General features: G+C 35.7%; 1 long non-coding RNA gene across 1 annotated transcript; it reads right to left on the reverse strand.

The window, feature by feature from the left end:
- Positions 1–5930: 5930 nt before the first annotated feature.
- On the reverse strand, positions 5931–8546 carry LOC113276063. Its single transcript, XR_003323902.1, has 2 exons — positions 7930–8546; positions 5931–6478 (listed from the first exon to the last, which is right to left on the reverse strand). It is a non-coding gene; the product is annotated as an uncharacterized LOC113276063 (long non-coding RNA).
- Between the last annotated feature and the right edge of the window lie 1134 nt (positions 8547–9680).

Here is a 9680-nt window from a genome sequence, read left to right on the forward strand (position 1 = left end):
ATGAACAAATACATTTATAAATTAAGGAATGCAATCTTTGCAAACCGTGGCTTAATGTTCATGAATTGATTCTCTTGAATCAATCCGATTTTGTTTCAATTGTGTCTTGTATACTTATATGAGAATATAAACAATTGAAAAACTCTATGAGTAACACAATTATATTCATTTGATTATCATTCATATTTGATCTAGAAGTGTTAGATGAATGTGGTTAACGCAAAAGTGTTCATATGGCTAACTTCGAGCCAACTCAATATACACATTTAGGTACGGTTACCCATGTCTAAATGAAGGTATTACTTTGGTTTTAAGACCATCTAACGGTGGAAAGATATTGCTTTGGTTTTACGCAAACTTAACTTGAATCTTAAATCAGGATTTCATCTAACGGTGAATATTGATTGCTTTGTTTCAAGTCTATCAAACCCTGATTTGAAGACTATATAAGGGAGAACTCTAGCAACTGGGAAACCTAATCCCCACACCTCATGTGCGATACTAGTTGTGTACTAGAGTCGATTCTCCTTTAACCTAGGGTTTTCCTAAAACCATTATAGGTTAAAGACTTTAAGACTTCATTGGGATTCTGAAGCCAGACCCAACTATTTTCTCTGTAGTTGTGTTTTCTGATCTTACTTGTTCTATCGTATTAAGTACTATCTTCTCTAAGATTTTCTCGAGATTTATCTCCGATAGGTAAGATATAAAAAGTAATCACTAAGATCTCCGTCTCATTCTTTGTGATTCCACAATAACTTGTTCTACTACCATATAGTTAAGTTATTATGAGGTGATTGATATTTCTAGGCTGTTCTTCGGAAATATAAGTCCGGATTATCAATTGGTTCCTGTGCACCTTGATTTATCAAAAGACGAAACAAAAACTTCGTAGGTATTTTTGTGGGAGACAGATTTATCTATCAAAATATATTTTTTGTAGGAGACAGATTTGTTTATAAAGTATTCGACTTTGGGTCGTAGCAACTCTTAGTTGTGTGTGAGATCAGCTAAGGGAATCAAGTGGGTAGAGTTATGCTGGGATTCAGAGGCGTAAGGAACGCGACAGTACCTTAATCGGTGTGAGACTTGGTTATGGCTCAACTACATCCCAGTCTGAAGTTAACTTGTAGTAAGATAGTGTCTTTAGGACTTAATACAGTGTGGTGTTCAAATCTCGACTAGGTCCCGAGGTTTTTCTACATTTGCGGTTTCCTCGTTAACAAAACTTCTGGTATCCATGTTATTTCTTTTCCGCATTATATTTGTTTATATAATTGAAATATCACAGGTTGTAAGTAGTTCAATCAATTGGTAAATCCAACCTTTGGTTGTTGATTGAAATTGATTGACACCTAAACATTGTTCTTTGGTACCGTTCAAGTTATTTCTCATATCAATCAGGCTCACATATTTCTATCTGTTGGATTGCAGATTGTATTGAGAAATTTAGATATAACTCTTGGATATATTTCCTTGATTGATTCTGACTGTCTAGTTGATTCTCACGAAATTATATTGGAGTTAGTCCATACAAATTGCCGAAATAAATATTGGATGTGGTTTTTAGACCCCCGTTTTTTCACTAACTATGTCCAGACCTTTAACTAAGCATTGTCAAATCCATATAACTTTCTTTTTACTTACATGATGTATTGGGTGATGATTAGGAAAGTACTTAGATTTAAGAACTCTAACTGCCAATAAATCTGGTTCGGTAACCATTCTCCATGCCATTTTGGTTAATAAAGCTAAATTAAACTTAGATAAAATTTTAAAACCTAAACCTCCATGTCTTTTCGGCACACATAGTTTAATCTAAGCTCTTGGATTCAAACCTATCTGTTTTGGCCTATGTCCCCTCCAATACCCTCTTTGTAAGGTGTCTAATTTCTTATAATTTATTTGGGCAGCGGGAAATATGTTATTTGATGCATTGCCACAAGGCTCAAAACTGCTTGTATTTGGATAACTCTACCTACATGAGATATGAGTTTTTCCTTTCTATCCATCTAATTTATGATGCATATTATTAACTAAAGGCTGAAAACTTTGAGACTTGGGCCTGTTCAGGAACAGAGGAACTCCTAGATACCTATATGAAATCTTCATAGGTTTCATATGCAACATGTTAGCTAGATCATGCTGAAAAAGTGGGGGTCTAACAACCACACCCAATATTTCGTTCGACAATCTGAATAGACAAACTCCAATATACTTTCAAGAGAATCAACTAGACAGTCAAACTCAATCTAGAGAAAAATATATCAAAGAGTTTTATATCTCAATCTCTCAATTCAATCTACAATCAGCAAATAGGAATTTGCGAGCCCGATATAAGAGAAATAACTTGAACGGTACCAAAGACCAATGTTCAAGGATCAATAAATTTCAATCAACAACCAAAGCTTGGATTTACCAATTAATCGATTCAACTCACAACCTGTGATATTTTTATTATATAATAAAATATAATACGGAAAAGAAATAACATAGACACCATAATTTTGTTAATGAGGAAAACCGCAAATGCAGAAAAACCCCGGGACCTAGTCCATCTTTGAACACCACACTGTATTAAGCCTCTACATACACTAACCTACTACCCATGAACTTCGGACTGGAATGTAGTTGAGCCCTAATCAATCTCACACTGATCAAGGTACAGTTGCGCTCCTTACGTCTCTGAACCCCAACAGGATTCTACGCACTTGATTCCTTAAGATGATCTCACCCACAACCAAGAGTTGCTACGACCCAAAGTCGAAGACTTGATAAAAAAAATTGTCTCACACTGAAAAGTTTATTGGAATAGATAAATCTGTCTCCCACAGAAATACCTACAAGTATGGTTCCGTCTTTTGATAAATCAAGGTGCACATGAACCAATTGATAAACCAGACTTATATTCCCGAAGAATAGCCTAGTATTATCAATCACCTCACAATAATCTTAATCGTACGGTAGCGAAACAAGATATTGTGGAATCACAAACGATGAGACGAAGATGTTTGTGACTACTTTTAATCTTACTTATCGGAGATAAATCTCAAGAAAATCTTAGCAAAGATAATACTCAATCACGATAGTAGAAGTAATATCAGAACACGCAACTACAGAGAAAATAGTTGGGTCTGGCTTCACAATCCCAATGAAGTCTTCAAGTCGTTAACCTACAGGGTTTCGTGAAAAACCTAAGGTTAAAGGAGAATCGACTCTAGTCACAACTAATATCATACAAGAGGTGTGAGGATTAGGTTTCCCGGTTACTAGAGTTCTCCCTTATATAGTTTTCAAATCAGGGTTTGCAATCTAAGTTACCTTGGTAATAAAGCATTCAATATTCACCGTTAGATGAAAACCTGATCAGATTCAAGCTAATATCTTCCAACCGTTAGATCGAACTTAGCTTGTTATACACAAATGAAATGTACCCTAATTTAGGTTTATGTAACCGTACCTAAACGTGTACACCATGTTGGCTCAACAATAGTTAACCGAGGTTAGATATATGAACACTCTCATATCAACATTATTCATCTTAACCATAACTAGTTCAAATGAAACTAGTTAAAGAGTTGTTCAATTGATGTATTCTCATACAAGTATACAAGAAAACAATTGAAGCAAAATCGGTTTGATTCACTTGAATCAATTCATGAACATTATAGCCACGGTTTGCAAAGAATTCATTCCTTATTATATAAATGTATTTGTTCATGTCACAACCGATTTTAGAACTTTAACCACACAAGTATGGAAACGAGTACGTATACTTGAACAACCGGACCAAGTTTGGTTTTCGCCAGTATGCGAACGGGTACGCATACCTCCAAGCCCATCAGAATTTTTCGGACATGAACCTTATGCCAGTATGCGTACGGGTACGCGTACTTAGGTTCCCGGACTTCTCAAACCAACAGGTACACATACGCGTATGCATACTATAGTTCCCGGACATGGATCATATATATGCAAGAGTGCATAACATGTCTATAATCCAATGTTGGTTAAGTGTTCTAAACTCTATTTCAATTATTGAAACTTTCTTAGAGGATGATAATATCCGTCACATACTATTAGCATCAAAGCAATTTTCAAGTTATTGAAATAATCATAACGAAACATTCCAAGTCTACACCAAATGATTGTATCACAAAAACCATGTAAGATGTTACTCGGCGATTTTCACATGATCATCTTTTGACTTTCGTCAAGAATATAAGATGAAATTGGTTGAAGCGAAAGCTTACCAACACATATTTCGAGAAATATGTAAGCGAGTTAAACTCAGCTCGAAAACTCAAATGTGCATAATCGAAAAACCATATAGTAATACAACTTATGTCACAATATAGGAGATAGAGTAGAAATAGACTTTTCGAGTGATATATGAGTTTTAGTCTCCATATACCTTTTGTTGATGAAGTTCCACAAGCTCTCCTTAGTAGTTCATCGTCTTCAATTGATGAATGCCGTGAAGTCTAATGCTCAACTACATAATTTATTCTTGTCCGAGACATTACTATAAGTAGACTAGAAATCAAGACTTATAGTTTTGATCACTAACATTGACAAACAAGCTTTAGATAGAAACACTTGCGAGTTCGACCGAGCAGTGCTCTAGCACATGTTGTCTACTTCTAGAAATTTTCTTACTAAAAGAGACACCACCTTTACTAGGATTTATGACTTGACCAGACAAACTACTTAATCTTAGAATAATTTCTTTAACATGCTTAATTTCTGATTTTTTTGCTTTCAGAAAAAGTAAAACATCATCAGCATAAAACAACTGACTTATAAAAATGACCTTTTCTAGAATAAAGAAACAAACGATGAGCTAATACAGTGATAAATCATGTTACACCACTGATCAACAAAACCCAGCTGTTTAAAGATATCTCTAACATAATTCCATTTTATACGATCAAATGCTTTAAACATATCAATTTATATATATATATACCCTATTCTATCTTTTTTTCTTTTTCATAGTGTCAAGAAGTTCATGAGCTATGATGATATTATCTTGAATGCATCTACCAGGAACAAATAAATATTGGTATGGAGAAATAATTTTGTCCATAAACAATTTCATACGATTGACCAATAATTTATTTATGATTTTATAAATAGAGTTACATAAGCTAATAGGTCGAAAATCAGTAAGAGAAGAGGGTCATTCATCTATTGGAATGGAAGTTTGAAAAGTGTTATTGATGCCGGGGTCAAAAGACTGAGGACAAAAAAATCATGTACTAGTTTAACTACATCTTTTTCTACTATATCCCAACTGAATTTATAAAAACCAATCTGAAACCCATTGAGGCCAGGAGCTTTCTAAGAAGGCACTGAGCTATAATAGCTATAATTCTGCGGGGATTTGAAGAAATTTTTTATTATCTTCCTCACTAATACAGGGAGTATGAGCGCAAGCAAGTCATAATATGGCAGACGATTAGAAGAAGTAGTGATGTTTAAAATGGTTATTTAGTAAAGCTTCTAATTTACTTCTCTCCTTGCACCAAATACCAAGATAATTTTTCCAGTGAAGCAATATGATTTTCCAGTGAAGCAATATTTAGTATTTCTATTTCCATATGCTAAATGAGAATCTTTATAAATTCCCCTAGCATGTTGATCTTGAATATCATATAAATGAGATAGTTCCTTCTTCAAGATGCTATAATGCGGTGATAATTCAACTTGGAAATTACTATGAACCAAAGCATTCAGTTGATTTTTAATGTATTCTATTTTCCCCTGAGTGCTACTAAATGTAATTTTGCTCCATTGGGAACTAGTGGATTGCCCGTGCCATAATGGCACGGGGCGGAAGCAGTGCCGATGATCTAATGGTGCATATGGATTGTATCCACCAGTTTGCGATGAATATCTTTCATAGCAGATAGCTTTGTTTATTTTGGATTTAATTGGTTTTATTGATTTCAAGTAACATTTCAATACATTGTATGTTGTCTTTATAAAAATTGCACCAAGGCAGACATAATGGCACAGACATGGTTTTTTTGTTCTAATGTAATCCTGGACTCCTGGTGCTCAAATTCTATCACAATAATGAGCCAGTAGATAAATGAATTGCCCAATGATTTCCCGCAATAAAGCAATGGTTTCACAAACCTGTATTACCCCGCTCAGAAAGAGAAAATACACTGAACATGACACTGTTGATTAATTTTTCAACTATCATGGGAAAACCAAATGACACCTAGGACATTGGAACAGCAGGAACAAAAAAAAATCCCGTGAAAAATAAGTTTAAAACAACAAACTCTAGGACTCAGATATCTTAGGGTACTGGATAGGCCGTACCGTCAGCCTAGTTCTTCCACTGATTCAGTCAGTTGATATTCTGGTATCATTTCCAGTTCCAGTCCAGTTCTTCCTTTTGATGGACCTTCCTGGACTACGATGCTAGAATCACTTCCTCTATACTGGTTCTATGCTCCACTTTCTGCAATATAGTTATAAATTAAACGCGTGATTGATGAGGCAAATGGTAAAAAAAAGGGAGGAGAATTAGAAAAGGAAAAACTTAGTAAGCATAGAGATGTTGTTTTCATGGAAAAGTAAACACGATGTTATCTCTTATACTTAGGTATAAATCTTTTGCCAATTCATGTTAGCACTACTCGTATCTAAAGTTTCTGCCATCTGCATCAAGCAACACCGATGAAATTTCGGTCATATTACATGGCAAGACTACATAATTGACTGTCAGTGGTACACAAACAATCATTTCAATTTTACTATACATATTTTGCGTCAAACATTGAACACAGACCCTTATGCTAATCAATACTGATTAAACCAAGTCAATTTGTATTCACCAATGAACAACTCTACGTTGGTGCATAATGCAAGACATTCACTAACCTTTATCTTATGCTGTTGTTAAACAGAATCATGTGCATAAAGTTACAAAGAGTACAAAGTTAGAACCCAGAACATAAACCAATCAACATCTAAAGTTACATATTACATGCAAGTATCCACTGAAGATCCATTGAGTGCCAAGAAAACATGTCAAATAATTTAGTTACAAAGAGTACGCAGGGAAAAAACATCTCAGGTCATTATGTGCAAACTAAAGTGTATGCAAGTGTTAAGACATCGTGTCAGATATGGTTAATCACAACCAAAACATTTGACCAGCATCTGGCATTAGTATGTCTAACTACACACTAAAGTTTGTGCAAGTGTCGAGACATGTCAGATATGTTCCGTCCGAACTGTGATCAACCATTGGAATTCATGCATCATGCATAACCCACAATATAAAAAAACAATAAACCTACATAGTTATTCAATATAGATCCATCGATCGTACTTGAGTCACAAAAGAAATTATGCATGCCCTGTTACCACTCGTCATCCCTGATAGGTGGTGGAATAACACCCTTCCCGAAGGAACCGTGTGTGACATTCTCATGTCATGGCTCAATCCGGGATCAGGACCTAAGTACTCCACTTTTCAAGTGTGAAAAAGAGAGAAATTGGAAGACTTAAGATCATCTCCTGTTACAACAAAAACCACCTAATTGTCTCTTAGCTATTCTGCGTCAAGAACCCCAATTTAATGTTTCAATCTTATGTGGCAGAAGTCAGGAAATTGGACAAAGACTCAGACACAGATAGGGAAATAAGAATGAGCACAATAAACCTGAAGGTTCAGGAAATTCAACAAACACACAAAGTACATAGGAATTTTCTTCTAGACAGCATACCATACTCTTGGATGGGAATCCTTAAAGCTTACCCAAATATTGAAAACCTACCTTTGACATATTAATTGTAAACTTTCACCAATTGAAACAGTAAAACACCCAATTACAGAGAAATCAATTATATCTAAAATCTAAATGAAAAACAGAACCAACGTAAAAAAGAAAAAAAAAAACTTACAGAGATGTAAAGCAAAAATCTTGTTTCCTCCGGATGTTGCGTCCAGTTGGATTAAAGTTCATAATCCAATCAATTCAATCCAATTTAAATCAACTAATCCAATTTATAATTTCCCCAAGGAAGAGAACGAAGTTGGTGATGGTGATGGTGCTGGTGGTTCGATTTATTCACCCAATTTCGAATTTAGGGTTACAGGTTAGATGATGATTGAATATTCAATCAAATCAAAACTCAGAACTCTAAATTCGAAATATAGAGTGCGAAACCCAATCTAGCACGATCGACAAAGGTGATGAAGATGAAAGAAGAGATTTGGATGGAGAGATTTGTTTTGATGAAAGAGAGAATTGTTTTTCTGAAATGAAAGTGAAGAACACAGGAGGAGAGAAGACTACGTATCTGCCCCTGGTATCTATGAAATTCCCCAAAATCCATGAAAACGCAGGCTAAACTCAAAAACACGGAAGGGCAATCTTGGCCAGTGAAAAAGTAACCACAAATTCTTGGGACACCAAACAATCCATTTTGCTTTATATATAGATGAGCTCGTTGAGTTATCAGAAGTTTATATTGTACAGAATCATCTTCCGAATTAAGAGTAGTCCTCCAACCAGTATCAATAACCTTCTTAGAGCAACCACAATCATGGAGGGGACTAAATACCAAATCCCATACCAAAAGCTAAATTAATTTAGCTTTGAGAGAGAGAGCAACCACAGTCGTGACCGACTAAAATATAGTCCGGCGCAAGTATTACATGCGTTTGAATTTGGGCGCAGTTAATATTAACGTTTGAAGTGAGACGCATTTTATACGAGCGTCTGGGTGTGAGCGCAGTTAATATGAACGCTCGATTGAGGCTCTAGTAATATGTCCGTCTGGAAAGGGACGGAGATACAAAGCACGCTCCATAATGGAGCGGACATATAAGTAGCGTATGGTTGGGCGTTGATATAATTAACGTCTGTAATGGGACGGATTCTTAAATAGCGTATGGTTGGGACGTTAGTATAACTAACGCCTAAAATGAGGCGGAGATATTAAGGGCGTTTGCTCTTATGTTTGGTATGCATTTAGTGTTTGGTATGTATCATATGTATCAGTAAAAAGATTTAGTGTTTGGCATGTATCATATGTATCAGTAAAAAGATTTAGTGTTTGGCATGTATCAATAAAAAGATTTAGTGTTTGGCATCAAACCCAAGATCATAAAAATGATACAATGCACACCACCATCCTCAGTTTTGATTTAGTGTTTGGTATTTTGTCCCCTCCATTACGATTGCAAAGGCTATGTATCAGTAAAAAAAGATGGGATAATTACGTCTCACACAGACGGTCATAATACATGCGCGTCACACAGACGCACGTAATACATGTGCCCAGACCTGGCGTTTTTAATAACTGCGCCCCATTGGGACGTACATTCTAATTACGCCTGCTATGGGACGTATGTTTAATCTCCGTCTGGCCTGACGGTGTTTATAAATACGCCTCATTCATACGCTCTTTATACATCCGCCCCAATATCATACGTTCTTTATACATACGCCCGATGTGAAGCGCCCATTATACTTGCGTCTGTATTCATACGCTCACAATAACCCCGTCCCACTATAACCGATTTTAGTCTGGGTCGGCGACCACATTTGGTCCCAAACCCTAATTATCTGGACTAAATATGACTTTAGTCCGTTCCATTACGGATGATTTGGAGACCAAATTTAGGTATAGTCCCCAAATTTGGTCAT

This window comes from Papaver somniferum, chromosome 4 (assembly GCF_003573695.1).
Source record: "Papaver somniferum cultivar HN1 chromosome 4, ASM357369v1, whole genome shotgun sequence".
Lineage (NCBI taxonomy): Eukaryota > Viridiplantae > Streptophyta > Magnoliopsida > Ranunculales > Papaveraceae > Papaver > Papaver somniferum.